The 16,885-nt window shown below is 33.6% G+C and overlaps 2 long non-coding RNA genes across 2 annotated transcripts; both read left to right on the top strand.

Moving 5' to 3' along the window:
• Positions 1-11,066: 11,066 nt before the first annotated feature.
• Positions 11,067-12,470, top strand: LOC104094440 (uncharacterized). Its single transcript, XR_685898.4, has 3 exons — positions 11,067-11,365; positions 11,721-11,814; positions 12,254-12,470. It is a non-coding gene; the product is annotated as an uncharacterized lncRNA (long non-coding RNA).
• A 2,078-nt stretch (positions 12,471-14,548) lies between these two features.
• LOC104094442 (uncharacterized) lies at positions 14,549-15,717 on the top strand. Its single transcript, XR_685899.4, has 3 exons — positions 14,549-14,765; positions 15,097-15,184; positions 15,499-15,717. It is a non-coding gene; the product is annotated as an uncharacterized lncRNA (long non-coding RNA).
• Positions 15,718-16,885: the final 1,168 nt, after the last annotated feature.

Here is a 16,885-nt window from a genome sequence, read left to right as displayed (position 1 = left end):
ACCCAATCACCTTTACCCGTCCATTAACCCGACCCAGCTCTTTTAAAATCCTGGTCATTGATCTCTAAGATCAACGGCCCATAATCAATCCCCCATTTTATTATCCTAAACCTTAACCCTAATCATCATTCCCTCTTGAACCGCCACCCTAAAATCCTCTCCTCTCTCTCCCACTGAAACCCTAGCTGCCCTTTCAATCTTCTCAATCATGGATTCCTTCCATGATTCTCTTGCCTTTTATGTGTTACCTCAGTATTATTCGCAAGACTATGATGTTACATAGTACTTGCCCCAATTTTGGCAAGTACCAGTCCTCAAATCGGATTCCACCGCCTTCAACTTTTGAGATTTAGACGATATTTCGTCTTTATGCACTCACTATCAGGCTATATGGTCCAATTCAGTGAGATTTTCAACCATCTGTGCTTTCCTTTTGAACTAGGGTTCGAGATTTTCCTTTATTCTTTACTGATTTTCGATTGATACTCTTCCCTTTCTCGTGTTCGACCGATATTTTTCTTATTTCTGTTTAACACACCGTATTTCTTAATTTTTACTTTTATTTGCCATAAGACTGACTTTAATTGATTTTCGTATGATATTTTCCTTATTCTCTATTCAATCTACTGTATTCCCTTATTTTAAGTGTTATTTGCATGTTATGTTTTCTTATTCTCCGTTTAATTTACTAAACTTCCTATTCTATGTATTATTTGCCCTAAATTGACTCTAATTGATTCTGGCATGCCATATTTTCCTTATTATGTGTTTAATTTACCGTGTTTCTCTATTTTATGTGTTAAATCTGCTACTATATAAACCCCTCCCCTAAAACCCCTTGAAGAGACCTTTTGAATATCCCGATCCCTGCTAGTGTTTTCACTACTCTCTTCTCTCACACATTCACTCACTGCTACACTCGAACACTCTCTAAATTATTGAATAATCTCCTCCGGTGCAAGCACTGCTCGGAACCCATTCTCAAGGCTCTTAACTCTAAAGCATCGGGGATTTGGAGTTTTTGCTATTACACTCTTCATTCTTTGATTCTGCTACTGGTTAGTATCTAAACTCTTGCAATGTTCAATTTTCCTCCTTCTTTTGCAATATGTATTTGGACTTGCATGAGCATGATTCAACTATGATAATGTTCAATATTTTGATGTCAGTAAATGCATGAGATAACCTATTGTTTGTGTTATGCTTCTCTATGATTTGCACTCTGAGATCTCTTGTCTTCTGAGATGGGTTTTGTACCCTGTAGCATATTAACATATTTAGTTTTGGACATCAATATCAGTCCACTTCAACATGAGCTTGACTATTGTGATTGTATGTTGTTAAGTTACCAATTTCTGCCTATTGTTTTTAGATATTACCCTAACTCTATGGAAATCCCCCTTTACTTGAATGAACCTTTTGGTACTGAGTTCTTTGTATATTGGAATGCTCTTTGTGTATTAACCCTAACTCTACGGAATGCTGCCCTAAAATCTGCTCTAAACTTGCTTCATGCTATCCTGATTTTCTAAAAGACAAACACTCTATTTTCTATTGACTAGGACTTTGCTCTTACGCTAATACTTTTCCAGTATGCCTTGGTTGATTTGCTATTCTATCCTTTCTCTGATTATACATGTGTGTATTCCTCCATCATGGCTAAGTATTGATTAATATGACATTAGGTTAGACTTAACTTAATTTAGACCATTAGGTTTCAACCAGTTCAACTTCATGCAACCTATGTATGTCTGCAAACCTGTTTCTTTTCCTAATTCCTATGATGGTTTTCTATGTGATACTTTGGCTATGTGAACCTTGCTGAATTTACTGAGCTACTTGACCAGTTGTGCTGTATGCTCAGTCTGGTAGTTTCTGTCCACTCTCCTTACTTGTTATTCTGATATTCTAAATTCCTATTCCTAGCCGGCTGAAAGCCAAGGCTACATAGGTTCTATTGTTGGCCTCCCTAGTGTGAGCACTGCTCGGGGTACAATTGAGGCCCTTGAGAACTCCGACGCACTAGGGCTTGGTCCTAGTCATTCCTTTAACCTCCAAAACTATCCCTAATATTTTACTTCCCTATCATGCATTGTGTTCTATATTGGTTGTTCCAAGTGGTGCAACACTTGGTGTTGTGGCTCATTGAAAGGGGTCTGAACTCCCCTATGGATCTGTGATCGTATGGTTCTTTATTGAAGGACTAAAGTATGCTATGCCAGAAGTAATGAAGTCCTAGTAAGGCTGGGTATCTAGTTATTTTATTTGGGCATACTATAGGCCTGTCTACCGTTATGTAATATTGTTACTTTATTCATTATTGGGCCTGTAATAATATCCTTTGTATAAACGATTAGGGTTGTTAGTAAAAAGGGATGGGGTAGATCCTAATATTAATATGCGATGGGTAGATAACATGCCTATAGGACTGAATGATATATTTGCTATATATGTCGTTCACTCTATGCACACTATAGAAATTATGCCATTAGGAGAAGTGCACACACTTGCACTATTTGTCTACTAGCAAATCATGAACTCAAATGCTTCAATTATCCTTGTTGCTACATGTTGTTAGAAAACCTGCCCATAGGAAATAAATACTGTTGAACTTTTCTTTAATTTGCATTGCTGCAGCATATCCACTAGAGATCATGCCTATAGGACTCTAATCATTTCATTTTTTATTGCATCACATTGTTCACCTAGAGAACCTTCCTATAAGGTTAAAGTATAACAATAAAATCAGGTTCCCAAGTGCTAATCGTTAGAATCCTGTCTATAGGATACCACTGTTCACCTTAATAACTGTTAATGATGCCCCTCTCAATATTGTTTATTGTTCACTTAGACCACTATCAAAAGCATGAGTAATTCTAGGCTTATTCCAATGGTTTTCATTACTCCTTACTGCATAAGTCACCCAGACACAATATGGTTAATAACTGGAAATCTGCAATTTCAACAATCAATATGCGACAAATGTACAATCATGTCTATGGGCGACGCTTGGTTTCTGAAACTGCTTGTATGCCACTGCTCAACATACAATTTGTCTTGCGTGCATTTATTGCTTAAGTGTGGAGGCAAACTTGAGCCTTGACTGCCTATATGTGAAGTCCAATGTGTTTTGTATGTCGCCTAGTTTTGACATTTCTGAGCAGCCTAAGTGAGGTCTGGAACCACCCAAAGTAAAGGTCCAATACCTCCTGGACCATAGGTATGGGATGGGTAGTGCATGCATAATGTACGGCCTATAATTGAATTAGAACGCTTTTAGGTAACAACTTTAATATAGTAATCGGGTAGCAGGAGATGATAGTCTGTACCCGCTGAATAATATGAGTAACAACCCATCTTGAGGGAGTTATGAAGTATTTTTTATGTTGCACAGGGTGGTCCTTTAGGCTAAAAAACTTAGGACCCCCTCTTCCTCTTTATATGTTGTTATTAGATCTAGATAGTCATATCCCTATATTCGCACTAAGATCTGTACTAATCATGTTGTAATAAAGTGCTTTGACTTCTGAATTCCCTTTGTTTACTTGATCACCTAGCTTAATCGTAATCCACATAATCTTAAGTTTGGCCGGGACCCACAGTTATGGACCTTCATGAGTGCCTAACACCTTCTCTTTGAGGTAACTTGAGCCCTTACCCGATCTTTGGAGGCGTTGACTAGTCAAATAGAGTTATCTGCATAATAAGTACCCTAACACACCTTAAAATCATTAGGTGGTGACTCTTCTCTTTTAATACCCATTTAAAAGAGTTGTCACACGTAGAAGCCCGCTTTCGCAAGAAAATGGGGCGCGACAGTGTTGTCTATTCCCTAATTGCTTATCTTTATCTGAAGTTATAATTATCTATTCTGTAATTGTTCGTCCTTAATTGAGGCTATAATTTTCTTTATACCGCTTATCCTTAATTGAAGTTGTTGTGTCTCTTTCGTTCTTGCCCAGCCTTAAAAGAAGTTTAGATATCCTATATCTTAGTTGACTTATCCTTATTGGAATTATTCACCGTTCGCTAGCTCCCTCGTTGTCGAACTATACATTTTGCCTTAAAAGGAGTTTAGATATCCTATATCTTAGTTGACTTATCCTTATTGGAATTATTGACTCGTGATATCTCCCTCGTTGTTGAACAGTAGTTTGTGGGACCGTTGTTACACATTATTTTCTCCCTTGTTGAGATGCTCTTATTATGACTAGCATTCTCTATTGTGGCAACTCCTTGTGAATTAGTTCCTCCGTTTCCTTGAGTTCTGAAATTTCTGAGTTGGCGTATTTGTCGTATCCTTGTATTATTGTCATTATTGCTGTTGAACTTATTATTGTGATGCACAAGGTTTCTGTCGTGCGGTTGTTGTTATTGTGATGCACGAGGTTTCTGCCGTGCGGTTATTGTTATAGGGTTGCACGAGGTTTCTGTCATGCCATTTTTACTATTGATATTTGCACATGCGGTGTGACAAGACGCGGGATATATATATATATATATATATATATATATATATATATATATATATATATATATATATATATATATATATATATGGGTTGCGCATGTGGCGAGACAAGGTCGAAACATTATTATGCAATTATGCACGTGTGGCGAGACAAGACGGGTACTTACTTTATTATTGTATACGTGGCGAGACAAGGCGGGATGTGTCAAGGATTAATTTGTAATGATTTGTGATTCCCTGGGGGCATTCTTGTTGTTGATATTGTGTAGTGGTACACTTAACTGTGTAAGCTTTATCTTGTGAAAGCTGAGAGAAATTATTCTACGCGGTGTCCGTTCTTTTTCCTTATGCTTATTTGCTGGTATGGACTATGTTAGGACACTTGCACAAACATACACGTAGTTAAGCACTATTATCGGATAAGAGGTGTTCTTGATATTGCTGAGCATAGATGCTCACTCTTATTTACTTGCCTTCTATGTGAGAATGGCTCTATTGGCACGTGAGTCGTCAGAGCGGTTATGAAGTGTTATGAGGGCACAGGATGTCAAGTGTTAGGGTTCAGGTATTGAGACCCGTGAGTTGTGATTTTGTCCGAGGTTCGGTACTTTGTGGAGTTTGATGACTAAACCTGATGTAAAAGCGATTGTAGTTGCGGAGTTATTACTTGTCCTTGCTGTATTTGTGATTCCGGATTTAGGTTGTGTTCCATTCACTTTTCTGTATCATTTTTATAATATTCCGCTGATACTTGTTGTTTCCTTTCTTATTTCCATTAGTGTATTATGAGCCATATTGTATAGTCTTTATGTAGACATCATATTTTTGTTGTTCATATACTTATACTTGTTCAGTTTATTAGACCAGTGGGTGTCTTGACTGTTTCTCGTCACTACTCCACCGAGATTAGTTTTGGTACTTACTGGGCACCGTTGTGGTGTGCTCATTCTATATTTCTGTACATTTTTGTGCAGATCCAGCTATTGTTCGTTAGTAGTTGTGCGGGTCGTTACTGTGGAGACTCAAGGTAAATCTGTTGCTGCGTTCGCAGGCTTCGGAGTCACCTTCATGTTTTTATTTTGCACTATTTATTCTTATTTTTGGACAGTTGTATTTAGAAGTTTTCTAGCAAACACTCTGTAGACCTTATGATTTGTACTACCAGGTTTTGGGAATTGTAAAGTTTAAGAGATTTCTATTTCAAATTGTTAGGTGTTATTTAAATAATGTTATTGTTTCAATTAATGTTAGTCTTACCTAGTCCCTAAGACTAGGTGCCATCACAATACTCAAACGGATGAGAAATTGGATCGTGACAACTACATAATTTTTTCAATTAGTTACACCTTTAAAAGGTGAAATATGTGATATATAATTTAGTCCATTAGTATAGCATTAGGGGCAGCCCCACAATATTGTACCGCGGTAATTAAGATGAATTCTGTTATGCCTTTTGATCAGTGACAATATTAATATAATTTTAACTATTCCTCAATTTCAAATAAGTCATAATAGATTATAAAATTCACACTTTTTATATCCCTACATTTAAGTCTATCTTAATTCAATGTTGGTGTAAAATAAAAAGTTGTACTTAAAGGTAAGGCAAAATATATAGTTTACCCATTAACGTTGTACCCAAATTCTTGTTACACACCTCTCTATTGGGGTAATATTTTACACACTTAACCTTTTAGAAGTGTGTCAATGACATACCATTTTGCTGAGCGGGCATGTGCGTGTTTAACACAAAAAAAATAAGAGCGTGAGACGGGTAAATTTTTTGTCCAAAATCTTATTTAAGTGCCATCTGTCAAAAATTAAACCAAAATAGAAATTATTTTAAAAAACAAACACAACAATAAAGAAAAAATAAAAGGAAGAAAAGGAAAAGATAACATTTAATCAAATAAGGTAATTTAGTCATCTTCTCTATCTTTTCCTTTTCCATTCAGAAATTTCGACGATTTGTGGTGGTGTCGAATTTTTGAATCGTCATTTGCGAGGAGAAAGTTTCGAACCTCCATTGTTGGGGTTTCTTGAGTTTTCGAATCGGCGTTTGGGCGGAGAAATCTCGCAACAATGTTGGAATTTGTTTGAACGGAATTGTTGAGCTTGTTTACTGAATTAAATTGTTGTTGCTATTCTGAAATTTATTTTAACAGTTATTGGGCTTAAATTTTTGAATCAGCTGTTGGGTTTGTCAAAATTCGAACCTGTGTCAAAAATTTTCGAATTATAATTTTAAGCTGCCGGTTCAATGGATGTGGAGGTGATGTGATGAGTGGTGCCAGCTATGGTGGTGGTGGTCACCTGCGATGATGTGCAGGAGAGATGGGGGAGAAGAGAGCTAATTTAGTGTTTCTAAAAAAAAGTTCTCTTCTAGTCATAATTTGGAACCTAATGTATTTGTGGAACTAAAACCTGGTGCATTTGTAGAAAAATGTGAAATTATTATACAAAGGTTGCTCTCGACATTGGTGGTCGGAGTGGATTCTCCGACGAGTTGGGTGGGGAGTCCTTTTCTTTTTCTTTATTTTTTAAATAAAACTTGGATGGATTCTTTTATTTTTCTATTTTTAAGTTAGTGACACGTGTCACAACTTTATTCATGCGTGACCCACACATGCTTAGAAAAAAAGTGGTCAAACACAGAAGTGGTGTAAAGGTCGTGTGTGTAAAAGATTGCCCGTGATAGAGAAGTATGTAACAGGGATTTGGATGCAAGGTCGATGGATAAACTATATTTTTTGTCATGAAGGTATTGTAATTTACTAGTAGCATATAAATTTCTTGCATGACTAAAAGATTCCTAGAAAATATTAAATCTAAAATAAACTCATTGACATTACTGAAACTTAATCCCAACTAATTAATATCGCTCATCTAAGTCCTTTTTTTATTTATCGTATTATATTTTTCATTAGGTCTATATGAATCAAGAGATTGTAGTTTGTTTGATGATGTGGTAAAGGAATTGGTTATGCATTTTTTTTTCACTTTTAGCTCACGCCAGAAACTATTTATATTCGATAGTCGAAAAAAATTATAAAATTTGTACAATTTCTATATATAATATATAAAATATATAAATATACAAAAAATATTATTTTTTTTGTTATTATTTTGAGAGCGCTTATATAATGTTATTTTCCCTGAGATTTCTACTAATGGGCTTATCTTAAAGTGAAAAGGCTTCTGGCCCAAGTTAAAGTTTCATGAAAGCAAAGCAATTTTTTAATGGATAAGTCACTGGTAGTATTTTCTTGAGAAATATATATTTTTAGTTGCTTCCCAAAATATTAGCAGATAAAATATTATATATATATTTTTTTTATTTTTTTTTATTTTATTTTTGATTAGCAAATGTAATTAAATATGCAAACTGGCCAATTTTTATTTTGCCCTATTTTCTTTGGAAAGTAAGTTTCCTAAATCCTTTTTTTTTGTTGGTCCAAAAGTCAAAGCTTTTATGAGTCTCTGTTTTAAAACTTTGTGGACAGTTTCATTTGGGCCCATCAGCACGGGGATTCTGTTTTATTCTAGAAATGTCTGGTCAATTGTTGACGCCTATTGGATAGTTCATACGAAGGATTTTTAGGTCACTATTTTTTTTTTTTTGGTTAATCTAATGAATTCAATTTATTGTAAAAGGAAAATTCATGACATACGTATAATGCAAAATTTAGCCCATTGAGCTAGCAGAGAAGTAAATTAAAGAATGGTTAAGAAAATGACCATACAGTGCAAATAATCATGCAATTTCATGCAGATTTGAAACCGGCCAGCATTTGTACATGTAATTTAACCCTTGGATCTTTGTATACTACAATAATCATTATGTCTTAGACTAATTTCCAATACTTTTCACTAGTATATTATAATATTTTTATAGAAATAATGTGGAAACTTCTTGCTTGTGTATATAAAAAGAAGATTGCTAAGATTGGCTTACGAATATTAATTCAAAGTGATTATTCGTTGGGTCTAAATTCTGTTACGTATATGGTTTTTGGCCCATAAGTAATGAATGGTGTGAAAGGGACGACTCTTAAGCAGCATAAATGGGAACAAAGAGAATATGAGAAAAAGGAGAAAAGGCAAATGGAAAAATATAAAACCCCGTGAGGAAGTAATTTCACTTTAGTCTTTACAGCTTTCAAGTTAGGAGAATAATTTCACTTTACTGCCTTAACGTTTGGATTTCATCCAAAACTCGATTCTAATTGAAGCTACCATTTCACATACTACTAGTTATTAACCTATTTTTTATGATAGTTGTACGCGTGGTAATTAGCACACACCTAGACTATTTCATCAAAATAAGAATTATCATCTAATATGTTTTGAGTCCGCTTAGATTGAATTTGGGACTGTTTCGGTGCGGATTGCGAGAGCAGTACTAAATCGAGGCAAACTCTGAATACTAGATGTAATCTCAAAATAACAGGGGTCAAGTTCGGCTAGTGTACCTCATCATTCTCATCATACTTTATCAATCACTAAGCCACTCCTTTTATTTATACTTTAAACGCGATTGCTATAATATATACTTACTCGACCACTTTAAGGCAGATCGATATTAAGAAGATCATTGCTTGCTCCTCTTTCATCACCATTGAAAGCGCCTTGTCCCACCTCGATGCTCCTTTCTCATCTCAAACCATAACTACTCTGCTGCTATTGATGTGTCTACTCCCATTGACTCTTTTTGAGTAAGATAGTAGGCGTTAAGCTCGCATCCGACTCCATAGAAGGAAAGATCAGAGTTATCCTACTCTTTTCACTCACAATCTCTCTTTGCTCACAGCTCTCCCTGTGGGTCGAGCCTCCTTTTCAGTCGCCCTCTACAACTTGCCTTCCAAGCCCTTTCACTGCCCGAACTACCAATCGCCCAACTATTTGCTAGTATGGTTCAACTCGTGATCTTCCTAAAGCCTACTCTCGTCTTTTGAATTAAACTTCCGATTTAGTTGGTGCAGACGCTGAAGGATCAGCTGACACACCCTTGGAGGTGTATTTTTGTAGCAAATAAAACATAAATAAATAAAAAATTGACATTGAAAACTTCAACCCGCCATTTAGATCCTTTACCTACCATTCATAATTGCCTTATCCAACTATCGATCCCTCCATTATCTTCTCTGCTCCATTTTATAAATTAATGTTGCCTTTTGGATAAATTTCAAATTTATTAAAAAAGATTGTTGTGTGATTGTAATGTGATATAATGTATATAATATTTTAATGGTCGAAAATAAAATTAATACCATTTTAGTTAAATCCAGTGTACGCAGTTGTGGGCTCGATTATTCTAAACTGAATGTGGTAAATACTTGGAAGAATTTATAGTTCTTATAAAATGTTAGGGTTAAAAGGTATGTTTTATGTTTTTTTTTTGTTTTGTTAAAGTGTTACATTCATATTGCATCCAATAAATATTCTCAAAATTTACTATCCAAACACCTCTTATTTTCAAAAATAAAGTTCTGAAAAATTGAATTTGCAGATATTAAAGAGACGCCACCTTTTTCACTTTTGAAAATTAGATTAAGATTCTGCATCATCCAGCTTGTTAAATCACAAATAAGTTTGGGATTGTTACACAACAGCCGGCGAAATTCAATTGTTACTTTTTCTAGCTAGTTAATTTTACACAGTTATACATATATTATATATGAATTATATATATATAAGAGATTATGTGAGTGACTATCTGGATTAATTCCGGTAAGCAAAAAGTTGCACCTGCAATAAATTCAGAGTTGACAATTGATGAAAAACCCTCAACTTTGATGCAAAAACTTCTCCCTCCAATTTATTTTAATTGATTTTTTTGGATGTTTTCACACATATTAAGAAATTTACTTTTTAGCATTAATTAACATTAAAATTGACCATATTAACCTTAATTTGTTAATTGGAAATATAACAATTATATATACTAGGCTCTTTATTGCAAGGGCAACTTTGAAAAAAAGAGGTTAATTCCTTCATGATATCTGAAAAAATTAAATATTGTAGACCACAAAAAACATATCAAAAAATCAATTAAAGTGGACTGAAAAGAGTAATTAGATAACATTAAAGCTTGATGAGTAACCCCCATTGAGAAGGCCAATATTCCAGGATAGAAGCCTAGCTAGGAAATAAGAAGTATATAGGAGACAAATGTTTTTTTTTTTGCACCTACTTTTTAGATCAAATTGAATAATTTAAATAAGTTGCTATTTTCAATTCAAAATAAATATCGTTTAAGATTTTATGCACCCATTAGAACATTATTTACCGTATTGATCATAAGGATTATTTGACTAAATTTATTGGAGCAATGGTAAAATTTGAAAATGAAATAATTAACACCTTCTTAATTTTCTAAAAAGAAAGTAGTACTTATTTTGAATCAACAGTTGAAGTATTTAAGGCAGCCTTTGCACCGTTGTCACATGTGTCCCTAGTATCGCAACTATCCTACAGAGAACATTGATGAGGACAACAATCACCATTTAAAGGAATTTACCTCACAAATAAATAAATAAAATTTAAAAAAGCAAAAAAAAAACCCTTCAAATATCAAGTCATTCTGATTTCTGCTGCAGTATTTGACAAGTGCAAGCTAAGGACCCTTTCGCTTTTCTCCAGTTGCTTCTTCTTTCGCTATCCAAAGCTGTATCTAAACAAACAAGAATTGAAAGGAATCCTATTCGCATTGTCGCCAAAAATATAAGAACAAATCCACTACAAAGCTGTACGTAGTTTTCATATACCATATCAACTATCTATCTATTCTCTCCCTCTCTCTTTCTTCTTTTCTCTTTTTACTTCTAATTAGGAGTTTATCGGACATGAATGAGCCACCAAAATATGGTTATCCATACCCCTCTCAAGGTCAAGGTAATAACGTAACACATCTATATGCTCCATATATGTTTTATTTATTTTATAAAAAGGCATTTCGGTATACTAAGTTTTCGCTCTCCACAAAGTGGAAAAGGACTGGATCACATTGGCTCTTATATATATATAGCCTTAGCTGCTTTTTGCAACTTGAACTCGTGACTTTCTTATTTTGCATTTCTGCAATAAGCTGTTTTGCGACTTGAACTCGTGACCACCTAGTCACATGATATAAATTTTCCTGATGCGCCAAACTCCCCTTCTTTTCATTTAGTTTAATTTGTATTTGCTAAAAACAATAGTTGAGCTGAGCATTTTTTTTTTTTTTTTTTTAATGTTTCTTGAAATATAGGATATTATCAGGGGCCTCCTCCTCCAGTGATGGCGCCACCAACATATGCAGCTGCTCCTCCACCTCAGAAAAACAGAGGTTTTCTTGAAGGATGGTAAGCTTTGCTCCTCCTCTATCCTAAAGTTTATTGATATATGAAGAGATTCTTTTGAGATTTTTAACAAAACTAGTGTGATAAGGAAAAGCAAGAAAAAGAATTATTAGCCTTTCTGTGATATGTGCAAGGAGTAGATGATTTTTTACACTATTAGCGCACTTATAGATAACTTGCCTTTTTTTTTTAAGGTTATCAATCTCACTTTCTATGGACAATTTATCTTTATTACTGTATTTCTTTTAAGTAACATAATAGTTTAAAAATTATTTACCTGCAATGTTGTAATGTTTAAACTCTTTTTTTTTAAAAAGAAAAAAATCATTTTCGTGTGTTTCTTGTTTTAATTCTTTCCTTTTTGGCTAAAAGATGCTTTTAAGTAAATTCTTTTCTGTTATAAATTTTTTTTTTTTTTTTTTAATTTCGTGATTTATTGCAGCCTAGCAGCTCTGTGTTGTTGTTGCCTGATAGATGAGTGTTGCTGTGATCCCTCTATCCTCTGTCTGTGGTAAGGTGTTCGGGCTGCCAATTTCAGTTACTGCTTCTGCTTTTTACCAAAATAATAAGAATTGTAATTTAAATAAGTTCTTTAGGAACAGGGAGTTTATCGTCTTGTAATTATCTTCTTTTAATTATTGAACTCTTTTTTGTTCTCAGAGAGAGTTACCATTTCATTAATTGTATTATCCATTTCTGCTTTCCTGCATTTTTAAATGTTATTTGTACATCATGCCCCGTTATAATTTATAATTTAAGAAAATGACCGTTTTAGATTTCTTATTGATAAAAAATATATCTATTGCGGGTAAAAGTAAATCTCCCATGTGTAAAAAAGAAAGATGTAGGGTCTTAAAACTAAAAACAAGTTTGTAAAGAGTCACACCCTCTTTGTTCCCTTCTTTTTCACGGTCAAACGGATTCACTGATTAAGACCTAAATCAATTCTTCTAGAGTTTTTCGAGATATTTCTTATAAAGTTTTGTTATAGCATTTATAACCGCTTCGTTTAGGTGGGCAACCTAGCAAATACACATTTAAGGAATTAGCTTACAGACCCCCCTAACATTACACTAAACATCGCGCCTGTCCCATAGAGATAATATATTTTCATTTAGGCATTTGTTCTGTATATATAGCTCCCGAATCGATTAGTTAAAAATTTGGGATATGTGTAGTAACGTCTGTACATAAGCTGCATTAGAGGATTGATAAGTGAAAGTTAGTGACTTGTTGTAGCTTCTAAAAGTTGCTTTAAACTTTTAACCACTAAAAATGGATCCCTTTTGAGGTTATTTTCAACAATGTTAACAATCAGCAACCGAATCTTTACAATCCATCAGTGTGGTTAATCTTGAGAAAAGCTTAGAAAGCTGCAAAGTACATATAGCCTAACAAAACCAATCACACGAAGCAAAGCACTAATTATATGAGCATTGCGTGCCACTTAATTATCCTTATCTTTATTAGGCATTTCCACATTGTCCAATCGAATTGCCGGTTAACATGTCCATCAAGGAATAATGCAAAAAAAAAAAAAAAAGGGGGGGGGGGGGGGGAATAAGAGAATTCAAAAGTTTTTATTCAACAAAAAAAAGATCAAATTTTTTTATTCTCTTGCTTAGTTAAATGAATTGAAGCAAATAATTTGTCTAAGAGCATCTCCAACGCTACAGCATTTTCTGCGGTCAGTTTTTGCCAAAATATTACTCCAAATTTGGAGTGACACTATTCATATATCTCCTCTGTTACTATTCATCCTTACTTTATTACTATTTTTATTATTTAACTCTTTTAATTTATCTCTTTATATATACCTAATTATGTTTATGTTATATATTTATAATATTAATTTTACATCTTAACTTTGGCGTATAATTTTGATAAATTAATTTTTATGCATTTATTATTTTTTATATAAAATTGTAAGTTAATTTTATTATAAGTTATAATTGTACAAAAAATATATAATCATCTCAAAAAATGAATGGTGCAAATATAAAATATTAGATGTTGCTAAAATTGAAAGGTGCGAATATAAAATATTAGATGTTGCTTATAAATTATATTATTTAAAAATTTATGGTATAAAATAATTTTATATTAAATGGTTATATAAGAAAGGAATATAAATTATATGTGATGAATATGTAAGAAGGAAAAACAGATAGAATTTCTTTAATAGAAATAAAAAATAATATTTAAATAAAAGATAATAATATAATATTATATTAAAGAGAAAAGAATATAAAATAGAATATTTTTTTTGAAGTAAAAAATGGAGTAATGGTTAGAGTAACTTTACTCCATTTTGGAAGAGAAAATGAAGGCAAGGTCCGGAGATTGGCCTAATATATACCTCTATTCTCCTTTGTGATCCTCCTCCATTTTTCGATGTTCGTTTATTTCCTGACTAAGTAACGCGTATCAAACTATTTTTACAGTAACTATTATATTTTTTATCAGTACGTATATTGAGTAATGCTGTCTAACAGATTTTAAAGAACTAAATAATTCATCTGTTTTTTATATATGCTTTAACCTAGAGGAAAAATTTCTTCAATATTCTTTCATTTCATTAACACGTAGACCACACTATTGATGACATCCTACACGATATTTTATAGTGTTATTTTCTCTCTTTTTGGGCGACAGGAAAAAAAGATCTAATTCTAAAGTTATCATCAGCTTGTTGTACGCTTATAACATGCTTCTGCCGCGTATAATCGTTTTTGTTAGCAAGAGAGTGGATAACCGACCCAGGTGTCAATTCGACAGAACTTGTACAAAAATACGACTACTACTAGTACAACGTACGTTTTTCTGCTGTTTCATCTTGTTCAGAATTAAACTGATTATCCCCAAAATTCAGTTTAACACAAAGAAGTTGAGCACCAAATATTTGTTAGACATGAGTGAAGTACCAAAGCAAGCTTATCCTTACCCTGCTGCAGGTGAATTCTTCTTTCTAATTTTGATTACTTGCACTTCTCTCCTCAGTTTATACTAGGTTGGATAAAAGGGCATTCAAAAATATTTACAGCCCCTAACAAATATGCATTTACAGCAGACTGAATCAGATTTAATTCTACAAGAACTGTGCCCATAATGTTTTTTCTTACTTCTTTCTCTCTTTTCCTTTTAAAAATGTAAAAACAAACATAACATGAATTGAGTTTTTTCGACTTTATGAGGCGATACCTTTAATTGCATCGCCACAAAAAGTGATAGTTTTATTGATCAAAAGAGCATATATAGATCAAACTTGTGATGTGAAATTAACAGGTTATTACAAGGGACCTCCAGTGATGGCTCCTCCAATGTATGTTGCTGCTCCCCCTCCTAGGAGGGAACCTGGTTTTCTCGAGGCTTGGTAATACATATATACTAGTACTCCCTCCGTCCCAATATATGTGTCAATGTGCTTTTTACTGTAAATATTTTGAATTGTTTCTTTTACGTAGTTTTCAAATATTTTAATTTTATTGCAAAAAACATAAGGATTTTATGTCCGAGTTCATAGTAAAAAATTAAGAAGTTTTTTCTCTCGAAATCCGATTACCGCCGGAGAGAGAGTTCTTTGGTCGTGATGACTGGGTTCTTCTTCATTTATAGGAGTAATATATTTGATGAACATGGCACTTTTACTATGTATGTAACTTCGTTGATTTTGAATTTGGTTTGCAGCCTCGCAACTTTATGTTGTTGTTGCCTCCTAGATGCTTGTTGCTGGGATCCTTTCCTCTTCATTTAGTTTTGTGGAACCCTTATAATGCAAGTAACGTAGTTCAACTTATGCTCTTTCACCTTTTTAGCTACGACATGGATCTTCTTACTTTTTTTGTATATATAAGCCACTCTCAGTGTTCGTTCTTCCAAGTGAATAAAAGAGTTATAGAGTTCTAATTTTGCTTTCTCCTTTTTGGTTTAAATTATTCAAAAATTTTCGTACACCATTATTTCAGTACTTAGAAATCCTTTTCATTACCTCAAAAACGAAAAAAACTAGATGTATCGCTTTAAATAAAAATATTCAAGAAATAACATAAAGTTTTGGAATGAGAAATTTTAATGCAAAAAGCTTTTTCATTCATTTCTTACCATCCTTTTCTTGGTTTTCTTGTGGTTCTCGATTTGTATTATTGTTTTACCATTGAGCTAATGGAAGAAAAGATAAAAGCATTTGATATGGAGACATGATATTATTGGAACAGAGAATGAAACCAAGACTAAATAAGAGGTTTTAAACAACTCTACTATTTAAACACTATATAAGTTTGTAGTTTGGCGGTATAGCTTTCAGTGAGAACTTACAAAACTCAGTGGAATTGTGCCACAACCAAGTGCAGCAAACAAGTTTACAAGCGTCCATATACACAACATATATATCAGTCTCAGGCGTGTTTCTCCCGTTGAAATGTCTTCGAAGAGACATACCGGATATTGGTAATTAGGGAAAAGATTAATATGAAATCCCAAATCAGTTAGCTACTCCAATCGTAATTAATGGCGAGTGCAAAACACACACTTAAATTGTGCTCGCTAGTCAAAGATAATATAGTATAATATCGTATCCACACAACATTATCGTAGTTTGTAACTAGATTGCTATCCAGTCGGATCAACAGTTGATATTTATATGACTAAGAATCTAAAATCAACATATTGACTAGTGACTATCGAAACAAGTAATAAGCAATTAAGGTTATCGGTGAGAGAGGATAGGGTTTTGATGGAATAAGTGCAAGATAATCGTTCGGGATCTAACTCTATATAATTCACTTTCAATGTTCAAGTGAGTCTCGAATTCACTCTATTATTAGTTCAAACGTTTAGCAAAAATTTCTCTCTCGATTAAGTCTCAACCTCACAATATGAACCAATTTAAGCTCTGTGAACATATGTAAGAATGCGTAATGGATTGGTCTTTAGGAGAACCTCTCTTGGCTATCCTCCTAACTAGGTTTAATCAATGATTCAATTAGCCTCTTTCGATTACTTAGAAGAATCCATGAACTCAACCAATAATATAATGCAAAGATATCACAAGTTATGCCTCTTTGGATTACAAGAA

The sequence above is a fragment of the Nicotiana tomentosiformis genome, chromosome 1 (genome assembly GCF_000390325.3).
Source record: "Nicotiana tomentosiformis chromosome 1, ASM39032v3, whole genome shotgun sequence".
Lineage (NCBI taxonomy): Eukaryota > Viridiplantae > Streptophyta > Magnoliopsida > Solanales > Solanaceae > Nicotiana > Nicotiana tomentosiformis.
The sequence above is the reverse complement of the archived record's forward strand: the minus strand, read 5'-3'. Positions and strand labels throughout refer to the sequence as shown.